Source organism: Apteryx mantelli, chromosome 7, assembly GCF_036417845.1.
Source record: "Apteryx mantelli isolate bAptMan1 chromosome 7, bAptMan1.hap1, whole genome shotgun sequence".
Taxonomy (NCBI): domain Eukaryota; kingdom Metazoa; phylum Chordata; class Aves; order Apterygiformes; family Apterygidae; genus Apteryx; species Apteryx mantelli.
In genome coordinates this window covers 12,598,956-12,615,602 of record NC_089984.1, presented here as the reverse complement: position 1 = coordinate 12,615,602, position 16,647 = coordinate 12,598,956, and the positions used below count along the sequence as shown (strand labels likewise).

Sequence of the window (16,647 nt, the reverse complement as noted above, 5' to 3'; positions counted from 1 at the left end):
GCAAGTGATTTTCTGTATCACAAGTGACCTGATTAGTTAGGGTTTGATATCTTCAGATTAGATGAACACAAGATTTTTGAGAGCTTATTTCAGCTGCTGGCAACTCCCTCCCCTCCTTCCCCTGCGAAAAGACAAGCATAAATAAATGACCAACAGAAGTTGAAAAATAAATGTTTTGCCTAAAGTTTTATGTAGTTGTCATTGTCATAAGGGAAATAATGACGATTTACATTAAAATCTCTACAAGTCCTTTTATCTAATTTGCGCAGCCCTTCTGTTCTGAAGTCTTTCCATCAGTGTGGTTAATATTTGATCGTTCCTCACAAAAACCTTTTGTCGAGGCTTGACGTTCAAAGAAGCTTAACTCCTAGCAGTCACGTGTAAAGTTGTGGCCACTGCAGTTATTCAAGTGTATACCCCTAAACAGCACATAACTGAAGCTGACATGTGCACTCTGTCTAGGGACCAAGCTAAGCTGGTCTCCCCCCTGGCACTGCTGAATAAAAAGTAATAAGGCACATGTTATATATGTGTGTATAAAAGTATGTATAAAGCATGTTGTATGTGTGTATATATATATTTATATGCAAGTTAATGGCACAATCTTGGAAAAAAAAATGAAGGTACTCCTAACATCCCACGTGGAATGTACACTTAAGCAAATACACTGCAGCATGGTCTCCTACTCACACAGAAGTCCAAAGGATTGGGAAGAATCTTGGCGGGGGGGTGGGTGGGGGAGAGTTGCATTTAATTACTTTGCACAAACACTTCCCTTAAGCTGGAGGGGACTTTGAGGGGGGGGGGAACGGACTGATGAGCTTCCCTAGTTGTCCATGTTCCCTGTCTGAAAGTAGGTTCAAGGGCGCTTGCAGGTCTCTCTCTGGCCGGGAGGGTGGTGGCGTGCAGCCGAGGTGGTGTAAGGGCTGCTTGCCCAGTTGCCCTCATCGCAGGTGGAGCAGCGGCAGGTCGCTGCGGCGCCTGGCTTGCTCGGGCGCGGGGCAGTCGCTCTGCCTTCGGAGGGGCTGTGACGCAGGCGCCCTCGCCTCCGGCTCCGCAGTGCCTGGGCCTAACAAGTACTGCGTGCAAGAGGGGCTAAACGTTCTCAAACTTGAAGCATGCTTTAGGCTGGGACTTTTTTAAGACTCTGTGTTGGTACCATGTCCAAGAAAAATGTATTGTGCCTCAGGCTGTACAGCTAAAGGGCTCTGCTGTGTGTGGGGACAAAATCACTTTTCTCTTGTACAACTGAGAAATACATGTCAGCCTAAATATGTATAAAAATAAGACTGATTTCCCATGGAATTTCAAGGGGTGATAAATGTGCAAGGTCGTTGTCTGCCAGAGTGTCTCAAGATGTAGATTTGGACTATGTCAAAATATTCTTTTCATGTAAAGATGGAGAGTGTCTCCGACACCCCCCCACCCCGGTCCACCCCAAGAAGTTAGCTGACATGGCTTATCCCAGAAGTAGTTTTCCAGGGTACATAAAACAATTTCAGCCCAATGAGGGAAGAAATATCATTTGAGTTCAAAGTTGATTATCTGAATGATTCAGGTCCAAAATACAAGTGGTTCATAGTACTGTATGTATAATAAATACTATAGAATGTGTTTTGGGAGGGATGTTGTGTGTGTAAATATGCACATTCTTAAATGTATTTTATCGGAATCATGCACTTGCGTTACTGAAGGTCCCAGGTCTCTGTCAAAATTTTAGGAGCTTTCTAAGCCAAGGCACTAGACAGACCTAGCTAAAAAGACGATAGCCTTGTCTTGGCTTTAAAATACGATTTAAGAGGAGTTAATTGTAACAAAGGCTGAAAGGGCCAACAATAATAGCAGCTATTGAGATAGGCTGCTCATGTGCAAGCCTGGCTTGATGGTTCAGATCTGTGACAAGAAGCATCTGAAACTACCATTTCTGGTACCAGGGCAATTTACACAAGTTTTCCATCTATGTTGTCAAAAGAAGAGATGCATCCTCAAGCGTATACCCGGTATGAGAGAGAAGAATGGGGAAACCAAAGTCTAGCTTTTTTGTGAAGCTGCTGGAACTGTGTAGTGGTGAATGGTTTAACTCATGGGGAAAATGCATCTGCCCTGTTATCATGATCATATGGAAAAATGTTTTGCAATTTGTGAATCATTTTAATTTGAATTTTTCTGCAGAATCTGCTTTTTTATAATGCATGATTTCTTTCTAATATTATGAACTCTGTACAAATATCCATGGCAGCTGAAAAAGTCCATTTTAGAAGTGGGTATTTTACCTTCCTTTTGTCTCATCTTTGACAGAAGTTTTAAGTAGCGATGGTATAAAAATAGCAAAGGAAAATTGCCAAATTTTCCATGATTGTAGAAGGCCTTTAGAGCAAGGATTGATCGTGGTATAGGAGGAAACTAAGTTTTTTTTAGTGAGGACTTCAGTTCCCTGATGATCAGATGGTTCTTCACAAAGAAGACAGGATTATAAAAGAAAGGGTCTCTCATCAGCCATTTTAGGGAAGAAGGAGAGAGAAAGATAAAAGTTTAAATGTGGGAAGAGACTTTCTGGTCATCAGAGTGAGTATAAAAATCATAGGACGATAACTCAAAAAAAATTTTTTTTTACCCCCACAGGGAATGGAACATAGTTGTTGTCTGCGTGTCCAGGCTCTATAGTTAGCACTTTGCGTATGGTGTATGACAGCTTCACATAACTTGATGTTTGTAGTGCTCGCAGAACTTGAGATTGTGTCTTATTGTAATACGTAGTCTGAGAAAATTTGTATGACCCAATAATTATTGCATGCTTAGAGATGTAGGAAAAGCCTTTAGTGAGAAGCTGGCAATATAATCCTTACTTGGAGCAGTACTTCTGTTTACAAATTGACTTTTCTAATATATCATTTATTATTTTGTAACTCGTAAAAAGTGAGTTGATAAGTGAAAGCCAGATCCTGTTCTCTGCCCTAGTCTTCCTGCTTCCATACTTGAGGTGCATCTTTTCTGTCTCTTCAACCAGTCTCTCTGAACATCCAGATGGGGAGTTGATGTTTGGCGCTGGCTCCTTTGGCATGAGGCTTATCTCTTAAGTTTGAGCATTTCCTTGCCATCTGTGTTTAAGAACTCAACTCTTTGCACAAACGTTGGTAAATGGTGTTGCAGTACATTACAGAAACAAATTCAGGAAGATGTGGTACTGCAATTACTTGCCTGGCACAGGCGCGCTGCTGTCTCGAGCTGAGCGTTTTTTCCTTGGCGTCTCTCTGCTCCTCTGATCAAGATGACTAGTAGCTGCCATGGGTTCGTGCAGGATTTGTTCAGATCCCTGTGGAGAACAGGGACAGAAGTATCTCAGTTCTGATGTGTGACTAAAAGTTACCTGGAGGTTTTATTAATGAGATTTCTATGAGCACAAAAGTAACATCTGGTTAAGCTTTATTAATAAGATAACCTAAGGAAGACCTGGTATAGACAATGTCATGGGGCTCAAGTTATCATCTGTTACTTAGTTTGAGAATTTCCTGTTATGAAGTCATTGAAATCAAAGAAAGTTGAAGGAGTTAATTAAGTAGCAATTGTAAAAGCAAAGCCTTTGCTAAGCAGTGAAAGGGCCCCTATCTCTCCCCTTCAGAGGAAGTTCAGAAGTTTTTGTAAGAGAGCATCTGTATGTGGTTCCTTGCAAGATTAGTCAGTTTGGAACTGTATTGAGGAATTGTTTTTGGATCTCTCATCTGTTGTCTAGTGTATAATTATTTTATAATCCAATTTAATGATTAGTTTCATATGTATGACTTAACATTTTATTTGCCTCAAATTACCCTATAAGATGTATAAGTGTTGTAATTAATTATGGGTCTTTCAAAATTCTTAACACTTTAGAATAATTTAATACTGGCATCAATCGTCTTATTAATAATTTTAATTCTTAGCAGAGTATTTTATCCTTTGCAACCTGGATATAAGTAGTATTCTTTGTATAAGATTATAATGAAGGTGAAGGAGGAAGAAATACAGAGGACAAAGTTTCAAGTGAAGTTCAATGGACTGATCGGTGATAGACACCATTTAAGGCAGGACATGAGACTAGTGGAATAAAATATTAATATATAGTTATTTTTGTACAATGAAGTGCTACATAAAATTGGTATTTTGTCAGTATGTGTTTAATATACCCATTTTCCATTTCTGGGGCACTTAAGCAAGTTATTTTAAGACTTGTATTGAAAAATGAAGTTAGCTCTGAACAGCTCACTGAAACTAATTACATTGTCTCCTTCACAGCTATGGTTTGGATGCTTTAAGAAAAATGATGCGAGTTCCTAGAACCTAGTCACTAGCTGAACAGTGGAGAAGGAAAACTCCTGCATTAAAAACTAAAAATATGAATGGGGGGAAGAGTGTGTGTGTGTGGGGGGGAGTCACCGCACATTAATTAGCAGATATCAGTTTACTTTAGTAGCAGTAGAAAGCTAGCTGTACAGATGACTTAATGGCAAATGACATCCAAGCAGTTAGATCATGAGTGACCTAGCCATGGGGTATAGTCCCAGTTCTCTCAGCCTCTCCTTATGCTCCAGTCCCTTCTTCATCTCTGTGACCCTCTGCTGGACTTGCTCCAGTAACTCCATGTTGGTCTTGTATGGGGGAGCTCAGAACCAGACCCAGCACTCCAGGTGTGGCCTCACCAGTGCTGAGCAGAGGGGCAGGATCGCCTCCCTCAGCCAGCTGGCAACACTTCTCCTGCTGGCTGCCTTTGCCACGAAGGCGTGTTGCTGGCTCATGTCCAACTTGTGCACCAGGACCCCCAGGTCTTTTTCTGCAAAGCTGCTTCCCAGCCAGTCTGTCCCCAGGCTGTGCTGGTACACGGGGTTATTCCTCCTCAGGTGCAGGACTTTGCACTTGCCTTTGTTCAACTAAAAGAATATTGTGTGCCTGTGACAGTGTAACATAACTGTTTATTCACAGTGTAATATAAATTTGTTTATCCACAGAGATATAGGTTGAGATGGGCTTAAAAAAAAAGGGGGGGGGGGACAGCCCAAAATGGGAGCAACATTCAAGGTTGGTTTTCATTTAAGCATCAAAACAAGTGGCCTGGTCTTCCAACAGCCTCTGGGCAAGAGGTGCATAAATGCTGACATGTTTTGATAATCTGTCCTAAGATTCAAAGTAGGAAGTACCAGGTGTTAAACATGTTTGAACAACTGGCTCATTTCATGTATTCGGATGAGAACTCTTGAAAATTTGCGAGGTTTGTTGTTGTTCCCTGATTTGACTCATGCAGAGCTGAAGGAAAGAGAGAAATTCAGAGTAATACTCTAATAACTTAGAGTAGCTTTATTCGTTGTTAACAAGTCATGCATGGTGTCTGAAGCTATTCTGGGGCTAGAAGGAAATATTGAACTGCTAAAAGGAAAATTGGAGAACTGCAGTATTTTAATGGCACCCATCTTGTAGCACTGCGTAGTAAGGGGGATTTGAGATCTGTAAGCAAAATCTTTTTTGTGTAAGAAATGCTGATGCTGAGGGAGGACAGGATCTTGCCCTTTCTGAGTGCTGAGCAAAAATAATTTTGGAATGCATTATATATTTCATGGGTGAGGAAAGAAGAAAGTGTTTCTTTTAAAGTTGATTTTAGAAAATGGAATAGCTGCTTTAGACTGTTGCTAAGCTTGGAATATTTGCATAATCCTTGAATGCAATGCAATTGTAAGTATGTGATATGTTGCAGAGATCTTTCAACAGATCAACCAGTTAAAACCTGTCAATAAATATATGCTATAAATATGTACTGAGTCACAGCTAGATCCATAAACACTACAAGTCTTTCAGCAGTTGGCATAAATAAGTGTTGTTTGGAAAAGTTGACTCCATCATGAACATGCTTCCCCAGCTATGTGAATTGTGTTTTGGCATCTCATACAGCTTTCATAGTATTGCTGGCCATTTTGCTGGTAGAAGTAACACCTGTCGGGGGGAGTGGGTGGGTCATAAACTGGATGATAAGGAAATGTTATAGAGATGTGCCTTTTTTGAGATGGTCTTTGGAGTATGGGACTTGCTGTCCGTAGGTGGAAGCAACCGTAGCTTTTGTGAATTTGCCGAGAGTCTCGTAACGTTTAGCTTCTCTCACAGAGCCCCAACTCTGATGATATATATACCTCAAATGCTCACTTCTAAGCCTCCTGCATTGAATGTAGGTCAGCAGAAGCACAATGGTGCTTTGGAGGGATTTTTGCAGTTGTTTGAATGTTTCATTTTAAAGCAGGCCTATTACTGAAGCACGACGGCAGATTGGTTACGGAAAGGGATTATGCGTCAGTGTTTTGGTTTGGCTGAAACTTTTGTGGATGAGTAGGAGTTGGAAGTTCTGCACCGTGACTGTTACGTTCCCCTAATGTGTGGGGAAACAACAGAATAGAGGCGTGTGTTGCAGTTAGTTCAGAAGCAATGTCGTGATGCTCAGACTGAGGTCCCTCCTTCCCGCTTTCAACATACGGCATGATATAAAGGTGAAGAGTAATTGGGGGGGGGTGGGGGGGGGAAGGGGAAAGGGAGGGGATAAAGAACTGAAGTTTCTATTGACTTTTTTTGTGCCTATGTATCACTGCTGCTAATTAGCCGGGCAAGGAGGACTAATGTATTCGTCGCTTGTCAATACTCCCCAGAATCAAATGAGTTTCTCAGTACCAAAGAACTGGGAGGATTTATCAGCTTGTTTAGAGTTGCTGTGTTTGACTGCTTTTTGTAAATGGCAGGAGAGTGTTTTCTTTTTGTGCGTACCAGAACTGAGCCTGAACCACACTGATGTTATAATAATACTTAACATGTACATGTAAAATAGCCCCAATGGAGGTGGTGAAGTCAAGCATCCCTGCTGAGTGCTAATGAAGGTGTGGAAAAAACTTTTATATTGTTATGATCTGTAATGAAATGCAGGTGAAAGAAATGGAGGGTGAGAAAATGCAGTCTATTCTGTGCTGAAGGGCAAAAGAGAGAATAATTACCGAAGAACTTGCTAGGAGTGGAAGTCAAATACACAGCATTCAACAAAGCAATAGTTTGTCCCTTCAGTAATTGAGATGGTTTACAGTTAATTCTACCTCAGAACTAGTGTTTAAGGGGGGAAAAAGTCAGAGCTGGTTATTCAGTTCTGTCTACTGCCTTAAAATAGTATTAATGCCATTGTGATTAATCTGTAGCTCTGCAAAACCATGCTCCATTCAAAATTAATAGAAATGCTTATTCATATTTTTAAACATCATGCTAAGCTATGGTTCTGGGAGAAAGACTTTGCTAATGGTTTTACATTTTGTTGACAAAACAGAAATAGAGTTATTCTGGAGAGCATCCTGTCAGGTGTTGCTTGAACTATTTTTTATTACTAATTCAGGAAAAGTAGAAAATACTTAAATTCTATGACACTTCACATCCTTAACTATTCACATTGCTTAAATTATGGTCTAAAAATACTTTAGGGTTTGTTTTTTTTTCCAATACCTAAAATACATGGTCTTTACTGCATCGCTCTTCCAAATCCACCCAACTGCAAAGCTGATAGCAAAGCTAAGCTATAAAGTAGATTATTAGTTATAAAGCTGTGTTTGCCCTCAGAGTTTCTTACTTTCTTTGGATGAACTTGAGTGTGGAATCAGATCTGTCCTTTGTAAAACAAGGCTCTCTCTTATCTGTTGTTATTGCTCTCAATTAATGCACTTTTATCAGTGAAAAGTATACCCTGTTCTGGTTTTATGGTGATAGTTTTTCCATACAAAATGTAGCGCATTCAATGAGAATTAACCAAAAGTTATTTTGGAAAGCAACCAGTGCATTTGTTGACCACTTGATGGCATCACTCAGTTGTACGGAAACTAAATCGCTTTGCCAGTAAAACAGTTCTATTTCTGTGCTTGGTGTGAGAGGACTTTCATGTTTTATTTTAGACTATTAAAGACTGAAGAGAGCTCTTATTATGCTTCGGTAAATTAAATGAAAGCGTCAACTCTAGTTTTGATAACTACGTTCCTTTTCTATGGTGTATTACTTACCATTTTTAATCATTTTCATCTGTGTGAAAGCAAGAACAACAGTGGTCTAAATTCCTCCTCTTCCCATCTCTGCTTGCTAACTTTTCAAGCATGGCAGCTAGGGTGTTATAGGCTGATACTAGCACAAAGAACTTGATGCTTTGTTATGTACTGAATTTTTTTTGGTTTGCTTTTCTAGGAAAATTGTTTCAAACCTCCAATTGCTGCAATCAATATGCATTCTAGGGAGAGGATTTATGTAATTTTGTGTGTTCAATCCAGGTAAATACTTCTATAAAATAAAAGCATTTTGCAATATCCCTATCTAAACTTAAGTGATCTTTCCATGCATGCAAGCCAATGATGACTGGTTACTGAAAATGCTGACGCAGGGGGTGATGAGGAAAACAAGACAGTGAGTATTATTTATAGGTAAAGAACAGACCTGCTAATGTCAGGGGAGCTCTGACATTTTATACCTGCTGAGGATCTGCCCACAGATACTGGGCATGCAGTTTAAAGCAAGTTCAAGATCTGAATGCTGCTTCTGCTCTGAAACTAGTGGCAATTGGCAGTAGCAAGGCACCGCTGCTAATGCTCCTGGCAGAGATGAGGGGGATGGAGCCAGCTTCCCACCTGGGAGCTGGTGCTGTCCTGTCGGCGGAGGTAAACGGGCACCCTGGCCAAGCAGCAGGAGGGAGGTGGTATTGCCCGTGTGCCTGTCTGTTCCGGGAGCAATGGCTGTGGCTTCCTCAGACCATGCCTAGCGTGTTTCTGGAGGACAACTGGGGAAAAATAAAAATAACAATAAAATGGTGGTGGTGGTTTCTCCATTTCCCCCTCTTCCCATTTAGCTTAGAATAAGCTGTTGGATGCTTGAAAAATAATGAAAAGAGCTGGTCAAAAATGAGACTTCTCTTTAATGTTACTTTTACTAAAAACTTTCTTGAAAACACTTTGAAATGTTATGCTTTCCTTAGGTTTTAAGATGTTGTTTTCAGATACTGCTGTACTGGGGGTATTTTGTCCTACTGATTACAGGTACATCTGAACATGGACACAAATCTATGTATGTACTGTTTTTCTTGAGTATTTTTGAAGTAATCATCATTATCATAAAGAAAATACTAAGCACTGATGCATATCTAATTTTTGGATCAGTTAATGCTTTGATCTGGCCTGCTGTGAATTTTGCCTAGATTGGAGACTTAAGTCCCCAAGCTATGGGACTTTACCCATGCAATATATGATGAATTTTTCTAAGAGAAGAGGGAAAAATAATGTATTTATCATCTGACTTATCAGTGCTGATTCAGTTGCTAAGATTCAGTTGCCAAGAAAAACAGCTAAGATTCCCCTATCTTATGTTTTGTAAGAACAACAAGATAATGAAATATGGAGGAAGAATTCCGAAACAGGCTAGATGGTCCTAATTCTCTCTCTCTCCCCCCCCCCATATATTATCTAGTTGAATAGTTTTAGTTGATAATCTCCAAATAATCAAGGAAACTAAGTGGCAAAAAAAACATGGAGGGTTTCGCAATGACAATTCTACTGTTGGCAAATACAGTTTTCCCCGTAGTTGTGCCAAAGGGAGAAATTCCAGCCTGCGGGAGCTCAGAAACGCGCTTCCCTGGTTCCCATCGCTGGAGCGGTGCCTGTGCCTCTCGGGCAGTGCCCAGGCTGCCCGCAGGTGCTAGTGACCCTGCTGCAGTTTGGGTTACACAAACCACATCTTCAGCTTCACTGCTGGAAGTCCATGTTGCAGGGACTACGACTCCAGGTTTTAGTGTTGCTGTCAACCTCTTGTTAGGGGCGTCACATCGTACATGTTGATACAAGTGAAAGTCTCAGCGTCTTGTCCAGAGATGCTCTGGCAGTATGTTGCGTGTCAGACTTTGAAGTTATTCCTCAGCTCCTGAGCTGGCGGGGGAAGATGTGTTTGGCTTGGGAAACTGAGAGTGCCCTGCAGTGTCCTGCTGTGAATTCTGCCCTGCGAGGGTTTCCTGGCTTCAGAAAAAGAACAGAGAGGGGCTGGTTGATGTGAGACTCCACAAAACATGTCTGAGGAGGCAAATACTAGAGTTTGCTTTATCTTTGTGTTGGGTACATGGTTCATTTGTTTGTAGTTTATATCATATTTCTATGATGTCTAGCAAGATTTTCTATCTGACAAGCTCCAGGTATGTTCTAGCTTCTTTGGTGTGGGGTTTTTGGTGTGGGGTGTGGTGTTAGATTTCTGGAATTGATTTTTTAAAAATTATTTTTATGTTGTTGTTGTTGTTATTGCAAGAGAGACTACAGTATTTGTCAGTGGTTGCATTAACTATTTGAATACCAAGCTAGTCATACAGATGCTCTCTACAGGCCATTTTCACAGTGCTGCCTTATGCACGGGGAGTGGTTTCATGATTTGTAGCTCTTCTCTGGTTGAAGACTTGGCGTTATGCTTGTACTTCGAATGCTAGGGAATGGGGGAACACCGAAGTCCTTAGGAGCTGCAGTTGTGTTGGACTTTCCTGTAGCTTCTGGAATAATCACCTCAAGGACTGTGGGATTTAAGAATGCCTAGTTCTTGGTCCTAAATACAGAAGAACAGCTCTTTAGATGAAAGGAAGGAAATAAATGTTGGTCTTAAATGCTATGTACAGAAAAATATAAATCTGAGTTGGGCTTGTTAGGGGTTTGGGCTTGTTGGGCTTGATTGGTTTGATTTTTACCTCAAACCATGAAGGACTAATTGTAAAATGTGTTCCTGTTTTAAGAAGCATTTTCTTTTGTTTTAAGAAGGTGGGTATAGCAGTGAGAAATTATCATCTCTACTGTGTATAGGGCGATACAACAATAAAAGTGCTACGTACCGTATTTTTACTGTCAGCATTTCTTATCTTTTTTTCTTATTAACACTACTCTGTTGTGACAAGTAACTATAGCTTTATGTAAGTTTTCATAATAAAAATAATAAATTCTTAGCTATTTGAAAAGGAGATATACTGTAAATATGAAACATAAAGGTAAGTAAAAGCCTACAGAAATGGAACAAAGAAAAAGTTATTACTGCCATGCATCCAAAGGGGAAGGAAAATTGAATAACATGACAGTGGTGGCTAATGGTGCAAATTTATTATGAGTTGTCTTCCTCAGTTCAGGAAGAAAGCTGTAGAGTAAGCAGACAGCATAAGATGTAAAGTAAAGGAGAAAACATTCTTTGGGGAAACTCCATTTAGTGAGACATCAGGTTGAATGCTTAAATGACTTTTTAATTTTGATATGTCCTCAATTCATCAATAGTAAGAGGGAGTCTTTCTATAGATCAATATTTTTAATAGAAACATTTTCAGTGATATTAATAAGATTGTTGTATAATTCTCTCTGCCTGATGGACTGACTTTGCACAAAAACATTTAGGCTTGTATTGAATCTTAAAGCCCTTTGAGCCTCTGAAGAGATTTAAAATGAAGATAGCTAATAGTCTTGCTTTTAGCATTTCTCTATGTGACTAAATTAGTTGCAGGTTTGTGCAACTTCATAGGAGTTTCTCATGTACTACTGCAAAACCATTTGGATTTTGTTTAGATATGTAATAAAACGCTTGCTTCTCTAGTGTGTATTATTTTATGCTTAGCTGAAGGAATTGTACTCGCATCCCTTTCATTGTGAACTATTGCTGGGTGGACTGCAGTCTTTTTTCCTTTTAGTCTTGCTTTTTATCTGTTCTTAGTGTTCCAGACAAACCTCCCAGAAAGACTTTTTCCATTCAAGTTAAGAATACCTGTGTGGATGTTTCACATAAGATCTTACATCTTGATTAAAGATACAGCTTATTGGCTTTTTGAGTTTTCATCTCCTAACTCTTCACTATTCTACTATTTTACCCCAAAACCTTATTATTTGTATCTGTTTGTATACAAATTAGCTAATGAATCAAACTGCTGATTAATGTTTGTGCACATGAATAATACAATAGCTAGTTCCCTTTGTGTTTATTTGTATTTAGCACAGTATTTATAATAAATTCTTTTATGCTTTCATGTTAAAGGCATTTTTAATAGGGAAGCGGGGATTACCTCTGGTGGCATGGTACAATATAACTTTGCCTCTTTTGCATTAGACATTGACAGGCTTGAGATCACAGTTGAAATGCTGGACTTTTACACTGTATTTAAGCTTTGATACATTATTTTTAGATATTGATGAACAGAAGAAAACTTCTTATTGAGCAATACAGCTAATCTCAAAATCATGTATGGTACTCTTACGTCACCATTAGCATGCTTCTATTTTATACCTGAGTATACACATCATTTCCAGGTGTTGCCCAGATAGATGAAAGTAAAGGGAAGAAAGGAAGAACGGAAAGCAAAAAATTACAGGTTACATGTGCTTGTTGTCCTGTTTGTTATTCACTGTTTCTTTTAATAAAGGTGGTTACTGCCTCAGTTCTTTTCATGGCACACTTCTGGGGCACCTAACCCAGCCTGCTGCATCTCCTCCTTAGGCTAGCTGGTAGATTTGTTAACGGTGCAGCTTGGGCAGAATAACCTGCAGGCCTTGATAATCCCATCAAATGTTAGGGTTTAGTTTCCCAACATAGATTTTCCTCAATTTGCTGTGTTCTCTTGAATTCGATATTTTGCTTAAGAATAAAATGATTTTTTTTCCTTTTGGTTTCCAAAGATAAACTACACGAAAAATGAGCTTTCAGACAGATTGATTGAGACAATAGTATTAAGGCGAGTATAAAGTCCCTCATCTCATCTCAGTAGGACACTAGCTTTGAAAGCTAATTACGAACACTGAAGTGCCAACCTTGTTAATCATTTCATTGCAGAGTACTACACCAGAAATATCAGTGTGACTGGATTTCCTTTCTTTTGGCAGATCTGAAGTTTTCTTCTTTCATTTGAAAGCCTTTCTAAGCAAAAAGGCAGACACCTCTCAATTTGCAAACAGTGAAACTTTGTAAAATGCAAGTTGTTTGCACAGAATACTCCCCCGTTTGCTATGCTGTAAAGAGCTTCTAAGGGTTAATCAAACAGAAAAAGAAAAAAGTCAAGTAAAAAAAAAAGGATTTATCAAATCTGATCGGATGTGGTCCAAAGTGGATAGGACCAGGTACACAGAAGTGAGAGACAGAAAGGCACTGAAGTTTGAAGAGGCAGTGTGAATTCTAGTAGGTGAATATATTGTTAGATCAGAAATTACAGGAGCAGCTGGTCTATTGATAACTGTGGAAACAAAGGAAAAAGTTTCTATCCTATCCTGAATAATAGGAAACCACTGAAAGGGAGATTGAAAAATGGTCATATCTTCATGTTGCCAGGAGCAAGATAACAGTTTCTCTTAAAGTATTTTGTTTCCCTGCAGTTTAGAGAGATACGGATTTAATTACAGAGATCTGAGCTAAAGCTCTTAATGCAAATATCTCTGTGAAGATGGTGCCAAATCAGGAGTTCACAGTCAGCACCTGTCTTCAGAAATAGGATGACAATACAGGAAGCAACTGGGGAAGAGCAGGGTCTCAAACATGATTGTGGCAAAGCATAATTCTCGCATCACTTCATACATGCGGTCCCACAGATTAAAAAAGGCAATAGGGATAGGGAAAAGGTGCAGTCTGAAAAATGTTAGCTGCACTTCCAAGCTTTGGTGTGGTCTTAACGGGATGTGACTGGAGTTAGAGATGTGGGTCAAAGAAGGAGGGAGAAGTTTAGTTTAAACTGTATTAATAATTTAGGAAACTTCAATGAAGTCAAGTATAAGCTTGAGAGATGATCTGCTGTTAGAAGCAAAGATTGATCAAAAACTACCAGTGAAATAATTTAATCTGCTCAAGTAATTTGAATGCAGAGTTATTTAAGTATGGAGATGTTCATGTTTTCATCGTCATGTTAAAATGCACATTTCTTAGAGTATGGTTTGTGGGATGTTGGTATCCTCTTAAAATGCAGCCTGACAGTGATGAAGGCAGTTCAATACAATGAACCAATAAGTATTGCTATGCATATAGCAGTGAAATCTGGAGGCAAGATGACTCGAACATTGTGCATTTTCTCTGTGGAACTCGAATGACTTTAACAACATTATTTCTTCATACCTCAAAATATATCTACAGGGCAAAAAGAAAAGAAACAGCTAGATGAAACTGTATGCAAGTGTTACATTTCTAGTAATTAAAGATGACTGAAGATCAGGGTGTTTAGATCCTCTTCTTCCTTGTGTTCATAAGTTGACATGAACCAAAGCACTTTAAATCTATACCTTGGTTTCCTAAATTTGAAATACAATGCATTATGAAATTCATGTATGAAAGGTGCAGATTCTTTTAAATGTTTATGAAGGTACAACTGAGGTGATTTACTTGATCACATAGTCGGGGATATATGATCGTTACTGAAACTTTAATCCTAACCTAGTGTGAAGTAAAACAGAAAATAACACATCTTTTCTCAAGCCATAGAGTTTTGTATGCAAGAAGGTATAGGCAAGTGGGAGGAAACCCTAAAAAATGTTAGAAGAGTTTCTTTTGGGATTGTATAATCCTTGAACATTCTCATGCTAAGTAATTTCAGGATGTCTCAAGAGTTAATGAGTTTTTTAATGAATTGGAGTCTGTTCTACTTCTGTAGATGTTCCCCGCTGTGTTACCTGTGTAGAAAGTAATACATTTCTTCTTAATATACTGAGAGCTTATTCACCCTTCAGTGTAAAAAGTGTGGAGAAGTTGAACTTCTAGGAGTCTCTCATATTTTTGTGTAGTGAAAGTCTTCTATTAAAAATATATAATAGTCTGTTTCAAATTCCATAATTTGACTAAAGAAAGCAATTTAGAAAATACGAAACCATATTTTGCCTACAGTTGTTCCAGGTTTTTATTGCCTGCTGTACTATCTCAGAACAGAAAGGCAAGAGAGGATAACGCTTACTGTGTAGCATATGCTTTCATGTGGAGCATAATCAATTGACAAAATATCAGGATGTAAAAGCTGATTGACTAATTTTTCATTTTAGCCTATTGACATAAACTGCAGAACACTGGGAAAATCCCTCAACCAAAACACCTCTTTGTTGTGGAGATGTTTCGGCTGCGGTCTGCAGGCTGTGCTGGGAGATAAGGGGGCCCGGTTCCCGTGGGCTGCTGTATCACGCGTCGCTGCTAAATAACCGAGCAGCTTTCGATCAGTGTCGATTGTTGAGCAAAAGTTATGTTTTGTTATACCACTGATGATCAGTTCTGTATTCCACAAATAACCGACTCTGAACGCAGCCTCCGTTCAGGAAGGGGTTTGTTTCCCCTCTGTCTGCTTGCGTAAGTAAACTGTTCCCTCTGCAGATGGGTGCTTGTTGCTCTCGCCCTGCTGACAGCGAAGTTCGGTGGCCGCTGATCTCTGCGGGGGTTCAGAGCTCAGCTCTGCTCTACTCCCCTCCGTCCCCTTTGCTGATCCCTGTTCCCTCCCCTACTGGGGCTAAATAAGTTAGTTACCTGTATGACATGTTCAGTTTTCTCTGGCGAGAAGCCTGGGAAATCAAATCTGTTCCCGAACCTGGGTCTCCCATTTGGCAAATGTAATGCCTCCCTGCTGTTAAATCAGGTCAGCTTTCAGGAAAAACGGAGAACAATTTCATACATCTATAATTAACGCAGAGCAAATTTAAGTAATGCAGCTGACATGTTTATTGTAAGGACCGTCAAGGAAATAATTTTAAAAGCACTTCACCTTTCACTGTTGCATTAGGATACGTGTCGAGTGCTCTCTGCATAGAGACGATCAAACATTTTTTCTGTTATCCCTTATCAAAGTCAAATACATTTGTTTTCTGTCCTCAAAAGATATTTTGTGGAATGATTCAGTGGTTGCATTAAAAACAGTTCTCTGTACTTAATCGCTGTAACTTTCTGTATTTAATTACTATTGACTACTAAATAACTGTTTATTACTATTAATTACTGATAAGCTGCCTAGCTCTTTGGCCTCTGGAAGTGCAGATAGCAGGAAAAGGGTTGAGGATAAATAAATTCTTTTAATACGGCACGTTTGATTTACTACCTCTCTGTTCAGCCAGATTGCAGGCGAGACGAGAGGTGGCGGCTGCGCGCGGCTCCTGCGTGACGGCAGTCGCCGCATGCACACGCCAGCCCCCTGGCCCCCCGCAGCTGGCGCTCGCTTCCCCCATTGGGGCTGGGGGGAGCCGCCGGCACCCTCGGGCCGGGCCGGGCTGGGCTCGCTGCGTGAGTGAGGCCCGGGGCTCGCGCAGGTAAACCTTGCTGCAACTTCGTCAGCAGGGTTAGTCAAAGCATGGGGAAAAGCGCAGCAAAGATTGCAGTAGCGTCTTGCAGAGGTTTTTTTTAACTACCCTGATGGAATAGCTTGCGGAGTCATAGCTGGGAACCTCCGAGGTGGGAACACGTTTGGCAACCCCCAGCTAAATAGCATTTTACTTCTTGTGGAGGGAAGGGAAGCATCGCAGCTTTCTGTGTGGACAAAGCTGCGGAGAGGTTGCCCGCCGTCCTCGGCGGCTGAGGAGAGTCGTGCGTCTCCAGCGCGGAGATTTTCAAATGCGCGCAGCCTGTTTTAGGGCTCAGGTAATACTGTGTTCTCAGAAGCAGATGGTCTCAAATGTATACGCACTG

The 16,647-nt window shown here is 40.1% G+C and overlaps 1 protein-coding gene across 1 annotated transcript in view; it reads left to right on the top strand.

Annotated features, from left to right (window-relative positions):
• Nucleotides 1-16,647, top strand: part of GRID1 (glutamate ionotropic receptor delta type subunit 1) — a 559,243-nt gene that overhangs the window by 212,282 nt on the left and 330,314 nt on the right. The gene's annotated exons all lie outside the window — the stretch shown is intronic.